General features: G+C 34.0%; 1 protein-coding gene across 3 annotated transcripts in view; it reads right to left on the bottom strand.

The window, feature by feature from the left end:
- The window catches only part of LOC114328037 (roquin-1), a 143,279-nt gene that overhangs the window by 105,342 nt on the left and 25,028 nt on the right, over positions 1–12,909 (bottom strand). The window lies entirely within an intron of this gene.

The raw sequence follows: 12,909 nt of genomic DNA, 5'->3' as shown, positions 1-12,909 counted from the left end.
AGATTTTGTGTCACATTGGAATTACTAAAATTTTTTATCTCTAACAAGAAATCAACATATTATAACTATTAACTGATTAGGCAACATACAGAAATAGTCACTGTCATTTTGACAAACCTACGTCAGATTTCTACGAGTAATAGCACGATTCTCTTATCTGTTCTGTTATCTGTATCGATATCCGTTCAGTGCAGTAGTGTATTATTTTAAGACTTCGTTAGTGTTGATCCATAGAGAAGTAGTGTTTATTTATAATTAATTTATTATATTTTTGTGTGATAGAACTAAGTTGTCGGACTATTTGAAAAAAATAGATTATTATTAATTGTGAGTTTTGTAGGTAAATATATTTTACATGAAAATATTTCGAATTCTAATGCGAGCATATGAAGTTTTAGCAGGATTTTTTATTCTATAAATATAATTAATGGTTTAAAATTAATATTTTAAATTTAAACAAAAAAACCAAAATACACGCTTTTAACAAAATTTTCACCTATTTTGGTTTATTTTTATAAATATTTATTTACTAATAATCAAATTGTTTTCCATTACATCCATTTAGCGCGCCGATGAGTAAATTGTCAAAATATTGATCTTACATAATGTCAAATATTGCCACTGTTGCCAAAGTTTTGCAGACCTTACGAAAAAAGTTATGATACTATCTCCCGAAGTTATATCGATGACGCCCTACTGCAGGCTCTTAGTGGCCATCTGGTTCTACCGATTTTAATTTGAAATATCAAGTGATTCACGTAAAGAAGAAGAAGAACTGCAGAATACCCTGTACATCCATCCATCCAATGGCACTACAGCCCAAATCGAGCCTTGGCCTCCTCCAACAAGCTTCTCCAATCATTTCGATTTACCGCTGTTCTTTTCCATGAACGCGTTCCCAGGAAGTTCCTGGCATCCTCATTGACTTCGTCTTCCCATCTCTTTTTAAATCTTCCAACAGGTCTTTTTCCCTGCATTCTTGAATTTAGCAATTTTCTGGGGATTCTATTCTCATGCATGTGGACCACGTGCCCTGCCCACCGTAATATCTGCGGTTTAGTGTATTGTGCTAGAGTTGGTTCGCTATATTGCTCGTATATTTCTCTATTATACCTAATTCGCCAGTTGTTATTTTCACTTATTGGGCCCAGTATCCTACGTAATATTTTTCTTTCAAACACATCTAATGCATTGGCAGATTTCTGTGTCACCACCCATGTTTCACAGCCTTAACTTACTATGGGCCTGATTATTGTTTTATAGACCCGCAGTTTTGTTTTCCGGTGTACGTCTCGCGATTTGAATATGTGGCCCATCGCGAAATAGGCTTTATTTGCTAGCACATGCCTTCTATTTATTTCCGGTTCTTCTTCACTGCTTGCGACCAGATCCATTCCTAGGTACGTGAATCTAATCACATGTTCTATATCGTCAATAAAGTATTGTTGCGCCGGTCTATTTGATCTGGTTTGTATGAGTAGTTTTGTTTTATTTGTATTTATTGCTAGCCCTACTGCTTCTGCACTCTGTTTCAACTCAACGTAGGTCTCTTCCGCTGCATTCATTGTTCTGCTCATTATGTTTATATCATCTGCGTATGCTGCTAATTGGGTAGATTTGTTTGTAAGTATGTTATTTCCGCTCACCGTCAACCGTCTAATTACATATTCAAGAACAAGATTAAAAAGCGTTGGAGCCAGTCCGTCGCCTTGTTTCAGTCCTTGCGTTATCCTTCCCTCCTTATTCAGTCCTTGAATACATACCTGTGCTTCTGTTTCTGTCATTGTCATTTGCACTACTAGTCGTATTCATTTTGATGGTATGTCAAATTCTTCCAATATATTAGGTAGAATTGTTCTATCTATTGAATCATAGGCTTGTTTAAAATCTACAAAGAGATTGTAAACGTCCATGTCATATTCCCATGCTTTGTCATAGTATTTGTTTAACTGTAAATAGTTGGTCAATGGTAGATCTATTTTGCCTAAACCCTGCTTGATATTCCCCGATGATTTTTTCCGTGAGAGGTTGAAGTCTCGATTAAGGATGATTGTGAATATTTTGTATCCCGAACAAAGTAAAGAGATGCCTCTATAATTCTGACACAACAGTTTGTCTCCTTTTTTATGAATAGGGCAGATTATACTTTTCTTCCATTGTTGGGAGATTTCTTCTTCTATCCATATCTCTCGTATTAGCTGGTACATCTGTTGTGTTAAATTCGTTCCTCCTTGCTTGAGTAGTTCTGCCGGTATTTTATCTATTCCCGGTGCTTTATGGCTTTTTTGTATGTGGATTGCCGTTTGGACCTCCTCTAGCGTTGGGGGTCTAGTTAATTCATTTTCTTCTCCATCTTCCCCCAGCTCTTGTTGTTGTACCTCCTGCCGTGCCTGCTGCTGCCTCTGTTGTTGTAATGGTGGTTGTGCCCCTTTGTTTAATACTTCCTTAAAATATGTCATCCAGGTTATCTTAATTTCGTCCACATCGCTAATAATTTCACCCTTCTTATTTTTGCAGAGGCTAGTCTTAGGTTTGTATCCCTGTCTTAAATGTTTGATAAATTGGTATGCACTACGTGTTTCGTTTTCCTTGAACTCCCTCTCTATGTTTAGTATCCGTTGGTTTTCGTACTTTCTCTTTTTCTGCCTGCACAGTTTATCTGCTCTTCGTCTTTTGTTCTCAAATTCTGTTTTTCTCTCTCGAGTACGTCTGAGTATGTAATTCTTATGTGCTTCATTTCTCCTGTATAGCTTGTTTGCATTCTTCATCGAACCATGTTTCTTCTATCCGTTGTGTCTTTGTTCCCAGGACTTCTTTCGCTGTGTTCAGTATGATACTGCTCATGGTGTTCCATTGATTTTCTATTGTGGAGTCTGCTCTGTTTTCTTCTAGTAATTTTTCATCCCCTGTTCTCTCAAATCTTTCTCGTACCTCAGAGACTTTTAGGTTATCTAAGTTTAGTTTTTCTTGTTTTGGACATTTTTCCTTTACCTGTCGACTGATTTTGCATCTAAACCGTGTCTGTCCTAGTAGATGGTCTGAGTCACAGCTTGCGCCACGTCTGCTTTTTACATCTAATATACTCGTCGCCATTCTTTTTTCAGTCAGTATATGGTCTATTTGATTCATTGTGTTTCCGTCAGGTGATCTCCAAGTGCCCTTATGTATGTCCCGGTGTGGGAAGCATGTCGAACTGATAATCATATTCTTTCCAGCTGCGAAATCTATTAGAAACTGACCATTCTCATTTGTGTCTCTATGCAAACTATGTTTCCCTATTAACCCTATGTACTTTTCTTCTTTTCCGATCTTGGCGTTTGTGTCGCCTATCACCATTTTAATGTCGTTTCTTGGTATTAAGTCATAGATCCGTTATATACCCTGTACATGTATACCAACAATAATCTTAATCAATTAAAAACACTAAAAAAATATTCCAGACGACTAGATAAAATAAAAACGACTTGTTTGTGTGTGTAAATAAATGTTTTATTGCCTTACCAGTAAGTATCAATTAGTCTGACTGTATTAAAAAATCCTTATTTACTCAGTCTCGAAAGTGTCCAAATAAAAATACCTAATAAATTTTTATGTAATCAGTGAGGCAATATCTATTTTTGAACGTTTTATTTGCAACAAAAAATCTCAATAAAATAAATAAAATAGCAATGTTGGAGACGAATGCAATTTATTGCATTTTATTAACGATGGTTGAGAAATTTTCCTTGGCGTCTTTTTATAATAATAATATAGCTAACTGTTATATAACGAAAATTCATTTTTAGAAGAAAAACAATTGTTAACATCTGTTTTATTAAAAAATGATTATCTTTTATCGTTTATAAATAAGGAATAAATTGTCAAGATTGGATTGAATGTAACACAACAACTTAGAACGGGACCCTATAACATTCACAAGAAATAATACAGTTTGTCAAACGTAGGAAAGAGTTTGAAACTCTCACAATCGCCATAACGCCGCATACATATTGTAAGATTTTCAAACTGTTTCCTACGTTTGACAAACTATATGCTTTTTCTCGTGAGTATCTTTCAGTGCGTCACAGTTTTTCGATTTCTTTCTAACGCATTAAATTGCATGTGACAGAAAAAAACGCACGTCGGTGACTACATTTCGTCGGTGACATTTATAACATTTTTATTCTAGTTGTCAATAGATGGGCTATAATCGAAAAAAAAAAATATTTACGAATTATATAATATATCTACGAATATAATCTGTACAATTTATAAGACTATACAAATCAAAGAAAATACCATTTTATTAATGCAATAAACACAATTGATTTGATTTTATGCCAAATTGCAAATAAAATGTGACAACTGTCAGATTTAACTAAAATGTCATGTCACTAAAATGTATGTTATCACGGACTTACCTATTTTTCTATCATTTGTGACGCACTGAAAAATGCTCATGAAAAGAAGCATACCCTAATAGCACACGACGTCCTTTGGACGTCCAAAATAGGTCCATTTTTGGTCCTAACGTCCATGGACTATAAACGGACGTCCTTAGGACGTCCCATGTTGGACGTCCTTCGGAAGGAATAAATATGGACGTCCTTTGGACGTCCGACGTTGGACGTCCTTCGGACGGAATAAATATGGACGTCCTTTGGACGTCCGACGTTGAACGTCCTTTGGACGTCCATACTGGACGAAATACGGACGTTTTATGAACGCTTATATTGGACACATTATACCAATTACGGGATCAAATAGCAAAATAATTCAATAAAATATTAACTTGCGTTAACTTTACGTTAATGAAATACAGTCAAACCTGTCACTAACGGCCACTAAAATGAAAGAACTATTGGCCGATATAGAAAAGTGGTCGTTATTGCCAGTTTTTGTAGCCTAGATATACAGTACAACCTGTGTTACTGGCCACCTGTAGTAACGGCCAGTTTAAAAATTCCCCAAACCAATTATATCTAGAAATCTAGACTACAAAAACAGGCAATACCGGTCACCTTTCTATATCGGCCAATAGCTTTTTCATTTTTAGCGGCCGTTACTGACAGGTTTTACTGTAATTAGTGTGGGGAATTTTTAAACTGGCCATTAGTACAGGTGGCCGGTGTTGGCAGGGGGCCGGTAACACAAGTTTTACTGTAGTTTAAATCGAAAAGATTAAATCTTAATTCAAAATTGTATATTAAATTATTACAATTATAAACTATATAGTTTAATATCCAAAACATGTTTTTGATTTCATGTAATGTAATGAAAATCTTATTTGTAAATTATTGGTTACAATGTTTAACAACAGGAAATATTCAAGAATAAATAAAATAAAAGTTTCCCCTAACAACAAAACATTTCAGGAATTCTACTATCAAAGTTCTATTCCGTGAACATCTGATTAAATTATGGCTGGAAAGTTACCACAAGATATTCTATGAAAAGAGTACAATGTCCTCCTGGAGGGGTAAAATTTTCTATACTCTAAAGAGAGGCCATTTACTATTCAATTTGCGTTCATTTTCAAATTTGCCGCGCGAGTATCTATGTAGCGTCGCGTGGTCATTGGTCATCAAGTCATCAATTATTTCATTTTCATCATAAGATAACCTAAAAATTTAGTAAAAATTTTGATTGGAAAAAAATGCATCGATAAGGGGGTGAAAAATGGAAATTAGTGGCTTTTTTGCTGTACTCAACTGTACTGTTTAGTATGCTAGTTTTGGCTCTGGCTGGATCTCTTAAACAATTATGTAAGTATTATAAAATCCGTTTTCAATTTTCTTTATGAAACGAATCATTTATGCATGTATTACCTGTAAATATTTTGATTTTTAATTGTAAAGAATAGAAAAATTACCGTTCATTTTAATTTTTTTTTAGAATCAGCTGAAAGTGGTCTACAAAAAACCAGATATATCCAAAATAAAGATATAAAAAGTGTATTGGCTAATTGGAAGAAAGTCAACATTGTCCATGCATAATAAGTTATTACTTTATAAACAAATATTAAGACCTAGGAATGGAACCTGGATATAATCATCAAGAAGATAGCAGGAATCCCGACAAACAACTTAAATAAGTACAAGAATATTGAGGAAATCCAGCTCCTCGATACTACTGGGCAAACTAGAAGATTGAAGAGGACAAAGCCTTTTGAACTAGTTTGAGTGATAGGTGATAGTGAAAAGCAGAGCATAGTGCGTGATGTGGCTGTGCATGTTAGAATAGTGCACGATCTTGTTAGATTAGATAAGAGACGCTATGGGGTAAGCTCTTCATTTTAAGAAACAGTAGTAATTTAGGTTAAATTAAAATTGCTCATTGGTCAGTTATGACCAGATTGTAATTCTCTGATGTTTGGCAAAAAGGGCTTAAGTCAGAATTGCACATTGCTAATGTTTTGATGATTTCTGGACCAGCAAAAAACTGTTGCAGACGTAAACTGTATGTACCAATAAAAAGAGCCGATTTTTCTGGTCCAGAAATCATCAAAACATTATCGATGTGCATTTCTGACTTAAGCCCTTTTTCCCAAACATCAGAGAATTGTAATGTACAAATTCTCCTATCTGATTTTTCATGAATTTTGTAGGAGACGAAAAACCATTTTTAGGATCATCTCCTGCTTTCACATGTAAATTTTGACATGTCTTGTAGTAAATAGATAGTTGAATTTACTACAAAACATGTCAAAAAATATATGAAAACAGGAGGTGACCATAAAAAAAGTTTTTAGTCTCTCTTACAAAACTCATGAAAAAACAAATCGGAGGTATGTCACATCAGTGACTATATCCAGGGAATGTCTAAAAAATATACTTTGATGTCCCAAGAACCAAATATAACCTTTATATATATATATATATATATATATATATACAGGGTGTAACAAAAATACAGGTCATAAATTTAATCACATATCCTGGGACCAAAAATAGTTTGATTGGACCTAACTTACCTTAGTACAAATGTGCACAAAAGAAAAGTTACAGCCCTTTGAAGTTATATATTAATAGCACCAAGGGCCTTAGAGGCCCATGGCTTGAAAAGTTTGTTTTTTTCTTCATTTTCACGTTTCTTTATGTACTGAGATCTTCTCTGGCTTGATATGTGATTTTTCTCCATTCCTTCCTCTTATTCATTTTTCTTTTCTGACCCTGTAACACCATTCTTTCAAAAATCTTTTTCGACCTCTTGCTTCCATCTATTTTCCGGTCTTCCGGAAAGCTTCTCTTTCTTGAAGCTATAGTGTAGTTTAGTACCCTTTTCGGAGTCCTCGTTTTTGGCATCCTTTCAGTGTGACCTCGTGATCTAAGTCTCTGTGCCTTTATCACTCATTTGAAGTTACAAAATGAAAAGTGATTTTTTCCAATGTATCGAAAACAATGTGCTTTTGTGCACGTTTCAATTTAATTATTATTGTAGTACCTACCATTTAAACAACGTTTTAAAAACTTTTTTTGCCTCTTATTGCTTTTTCGAAAAGTCAATTTTTATCGAAATATTTTGAATATTTGTCAAATCCACCACATATTTGTATATGGTTAAGTACGATTATGGAGACTTGGTAATAATATGCAAACTTATTTATGCTTTACATTTTTAGGTATATTTTGAACCATATTAAAAAAGAAGCCAGACTCGATAAAACGTGCCTTATCGAAAAAATACAGAGGCAAAAAAGTTTTGAAAACACTCTGTTTAACTAATGGTACCTCAGTAATAGTTTAATTGGAACATACACAAACATTTGGGGGGTTTAAAGGAACAAAACCCCCATAAAATTTTTACGTGGACATATTAAAAAAGAAGTCGCAACTCGATAAAAACTGCCTTATCTGAAAAATACTAAGAAACAAAAATATTGAATTTAACTAATGGTACCACAATAATAAAATTGAATTGGAACATACACAAAAGTTTGGGAGGATTTAAAAGGGATCAAAACCCCCATAAAATTTTTATGGGGTGCACAAATTTCACCATAATTTTTCTTTAAGATATTCCTGCCATAATAATGCCACATGTCACATGTCCATTTTCAATAAAAAATCGCTAATAGTTTTCGATATAATCGAAAAAATCGATTTTCATTTTGTAATTTCAAAGGGCTGTAACTTTTTTTTATGTGCATATTTGTACAAGGTAAGTTAGGTTCATTTGAACTATTTTTGGTCCCAGAATATGTGATTTAATTTATAACCTGTATTTTTGTTACACCCTGTATATACAGCCCATTACGCACCACCTTAAAAATTGGGCATTTTTGATGTCTCGAATTTCCTAAACCTGTTGTTGCATCTAAGTGATTTTTTTTTATAATATTCTAGCCTAGGCCCTAGAATATGTTACCTCCTTATGCTTGTCATGCACAGGGAGCTATACTGTAATATATATTATATCACATTACTATAGAGAGCGATATGATATAATATACATATATTACAGCATAGCTCCCTGTGCATGACAAGCTTAAGGAGGTAACCTATAGCCTAGAATAATATAAAAACATCACTTAGATGGGACAACAGGTTTAGGAAATACGAGACATCAAATATACCCCATATTTAAGGTGGTGCGTTAATTTCTTGGAGAAGTGTATTGTAATTTAATGTAAATAATGTAATATCCAATAATTGTAATTTGATATAAGATGAAATATAAGTTCCTTAAAAAATATATTTTTTATTTCCCACAATACATTCTCCACAGGTCTAAATATCGTCGCTAGACGTCCACCGAATGACCTTCCAGGACGTTAGATGGATGTTCAGCAGCAAGACATTGGACCAAACTGGGACATCCTATGAATGCCCAAATGACGTCCACCGAACGTCCCCTCCGACGTTAGGTGGACCTCCATTGGACGTTTGGCAACTTGGCCTTTGGACCAAAATTGGATGTCCTGTTAAGGTCCAATTCACGTCCCCTAGGACGTCCGATTAAGGTCCAATTTACGTCCGATTAAGGTCCAATTTACGTCCGATTAAGGTCCAATTTACGTCCGATTAATGTCCAATTTACGTCCGATTAAGGTCCAGTTTACGTCCGATTAAGGTCCAATTTACGTCCTATTAAGGTCCAATTTATGTCCGATTAAGGTCCAATTTACGTCCGATTAAGGTCCAATTTACGTCCGATTAAGGTCCAATTTACGTCCCCTAGGACGTCCGATTAAGGTCCAATTTATGTCCGATTAAGGTCCAATTTACGTCCGATTAAGGTCCAATTTATGTCCGATTAAGGTCCAATTTACGTCCCCTAGGACGTCCGATTAAGGTCCAATTTACGTCCGATTAAGTTCCAATATACGTCCCCTCGGACCTTAGATGGACGTCCAATGGACGTTCGGTAGCGCGACATTTGGACCAAAATAGGACGTATAAAGGACGTTCCTCGGACGAAAACGGACGTCCAAAGGACGTCCCTAAAGTCCGTGAAGGACGTCCAATGGACGTCCTTGTGCTATTAGGGTATAGCGCGGTTACAGATAAATGAAAAATTTAAAGAGATAGACCAATTGGTGTACAAGTGGTATACCAGAGGGTGGTGTAAAATTTTCCATCCTTTAAGGGTATACCGAACAAAATATCCATGTGCTTAGATCAAATGACATCTGTTTTAATAGTTCCTCTTTTAATATTTTGCCTTGTTACAGGATAGTATTCAGAAAAACGCAAAAATAAGTACTGTAAAATATAATTTCATTAGGTACAATTATAAATAATATATTTATTTAAACTGTTAGGTCTATTTAATCAAAATAATGCTTTTATCTTTAATCACAATAATGTCTTTATTTACGCTGCTGCTAAAAGTTGCCGATGTAAGCTCCTTTTTATACCTGTCAATGACTCCTCTTACTAGATTGTCGGGTTCTTGTCACAGCTCTGCTGTGCTAAAAGTTTTTACATTTCCACGAAATTCTGAACGACCGATAACAAGACTGATAACGCAACAATTGGCAAATGTTGGAGTAATGACAATGTAAAGTGCAAAGTTAATGTACTAGCTTCCAGGGGCAAACGAATATGCATTTTACATTGTGGAGGGGAAGATGGTTGGGTAACCGATGGCTTACTATTAAATGCAAAAGACATTAAAGACAGTTGTTTGGACCATGTTTGGACTATCATCAAGATATTACGGGTGAACTTTTCGAATCGTGGTTTAAAAATAACTTATTACCAAATTTAGCAGACAACAGTGTTATTGTTTTAGATAATGCATCATCTCATTCTAGACAACTTAAAAAAATTCCGAAAAAATACTCTAGAAAGGATGAATTGCAAGATTTTTATTATCACAAGATTTATATTTTGAAGATTGGTACACTAAAGACCAATTAGTAGAGGTACTTAATACAAAATTATTTGTAAAGGAATATATTATTGATGATGCAGCAAGTAAAAATGGACATACAACTTTAAGACTACATACCACCATATTACTGCGTTTTAAATCCAATAGAGTTGTTATGGTCTCAACTGAAATATAATGTGAGACAAAAATAATGTAAGTCCAAAATGTTATAACAATGTCGTGAAACTGATAGATTCTGAATTTAAAAATATCTCTGAGGATAACTGGAAGAAAGCAATAGAGCACTTAAAAAATATCGAAAAAGAATATCTTAAAAAAATTCCTGTTCTAAATAAAATTATTATCAATTTGGAAAACAGTGATTCAGAGGAAGAAAGTGACAAAGTGTAATACCAAGACAACTTTCTCTCAATACTGAGCTTACCCGGAATATTTTCTTACATAATCAGGTGTAGGGATTATCGGCATATTATGTTCAACACCAAACTACTGCTTCAATCTTTTAAGAAAAACTTGGCCTTATTATGAACACTTCACTTATTGTTGCAATATCTATATCTTTGAAAATCAGTTCTTAAGAGAAAATAATAATGTAAGTAAGTGTTGACTAGATAAACTTTTAATTTTTACTTCAAGGTTTTATAAATTATTTAAATGTATATTTTTTTATCATTCACTACCTACCGTTCGCTCAATTATTAATTAGTTTTTGTATACAAACCAAATATTGTTTGAACATTTTATAGAAAATGCATTGCAGAAATATTATTAAAGTAGTTTAAACTTACAAAATTAAGATTTGTTTATAACAATTTAAATTAATAGAATCAATTTCTTATAAAATATACCATATTATGTTTCATGTAGGTCGGTACTATCCTGTTCTTTACCGGTCATAGTGCTGCTTATCCCTTTTTTCTCAAATAAATATAACCGGGCAATACTAGGAAAATATCAATACCATATATAAAAGGACTATCCGAGAAACTTAAAACAATAGGAAATAAATTCAACATTTCAGCAACATTCAAAACAACAAACACATTGAGATCTATTTTATCTAAAACTAAACCTAACAATGAACTAGGAAGAACAAAGAATTGTATTTATAAAATACCATTAAACGTTAGAATAAGTGAACATCAGTCTTATATATTAAAAACAGACAATTTGATAGATCTCAAATATTATGTCAACACGCATGGGATAATGAACATAGGGTTCAGTGGAGAGATTCAAGTATAGTCCTGAAAGAAACAGATAGTAAAAAGAGAAAAATCAAAGAAGCGGCTCTAATTATTGTAAATGAAAACAATTGTGTCGCAAATTCCTCAATAGTATTATCTATAAAACTCAAAATACTTTTCACAACTTTTAATACGACTGCACGTGGCCAAATAGGTAGCACAACTGTAAGAATAAGTTAAGTAAAGAGCCTATTACATCTTCCTAAATTTAGTGTCCGATATTTAGAACGTTCTGAATTCAGGATAGTGTAATCGCATTTAGTCAGTTAGCATCCTAATTAGGAAGGTTTTTCGACTTCCTAAGTGGCTAAATCGTAGAGATGGAACACAATAGTATTTTTCGGTAATATTTTTTTTGTTATTGGCATACACATTATATAGTGATTCAGCCAGTTACAAGTTAATGTTTTAGCCCTATGCATCACATTCAAACGATCAACCTAGTTGGTAGGTACCAATAATTTTGTATTTTTAATCTAGAGCAGAGGTTCTCAACCAGTTGTACGCGTACCACTGGTGGTACGTGGGACGATTTCAGGTGGTACGCGTCGCGTGGGTGAAACAAGCTGTTACGCTGGGCCTCTGTCTGCGGATGTGGCAGAATACAGTATTCCTCGAAATATCTCAAATGCCAGATGTAGTGGTTGACATAATTCATAATTCTTCACTTGGAATCTCTTCAAGAAAGTTTTAATAAATATTTCTCTGAAGATTATTCCAAACTTGACTGGATCAGAAATCCTTTTGCAGGAATCTCACCAAATGAGTTGTAATTGCAGGAAACATTCATCGATCTAATAGAAAATAGTTCTGTGAAAAAAAGCTTTAAAGAGAAATCCTTAGTTGACTTCTGGATTGAGTTAAAATCCGAGTATCCAATGCTCTTCTGACAAGCTATGCTGTTTTTGATGCCATTTGTCACCAATTACTCGTGTAAGACTGGTTTTAAGTACTGGACTATGGTATATATTTTAAAATTAAAATTAGACACCACAATTGTGTCTATAAAACAAGCCAATGGACATGTTTCTGATAGTAAACATGTTTCTAAAAACAATATGATCTTCATTCTTCCATTCCATGACCCCCTACCCCCAAATGTTTGGTGGTACGCCAAAATCTTCAAAATATTTCAGGTGGTACGCAGTTACTAAAAGGTTGGGAACCCGTGATCTAGAGGATGACATGTATTTAATTTGGTTTTTAAATATATTTATATTTATATTTCTTACCATGTTTTTCCTCCAATTCGTAAATCTATATCACAACTAAACAAATTTTTCTTACATGTAATTATTATGGGTTTTTAAATTACCTAAAGTCGAGACAAATGGAAAATGAAGAC

This window comes from Diabrotica virgifera, chromosome 9 (genome assembly GCF_917563875.1).
Source record: "Diabrotica virgifera virgifera chromosome 9, PGI_DIABVI_V3a".
Classification (NCBI taxonomy): domain Eukaryota; kingdom Metazoa; phylum Arthropoda; class Insecta; order Coleoptera; family Chrysomelidae; genus Diabrotica; species Diabrotica virgifera.
The sequence above is the reverse complement of the archived record's forward strand: the minus strand, read 5'-3'. Positions and strand labels throughout refer to the sequence as shown.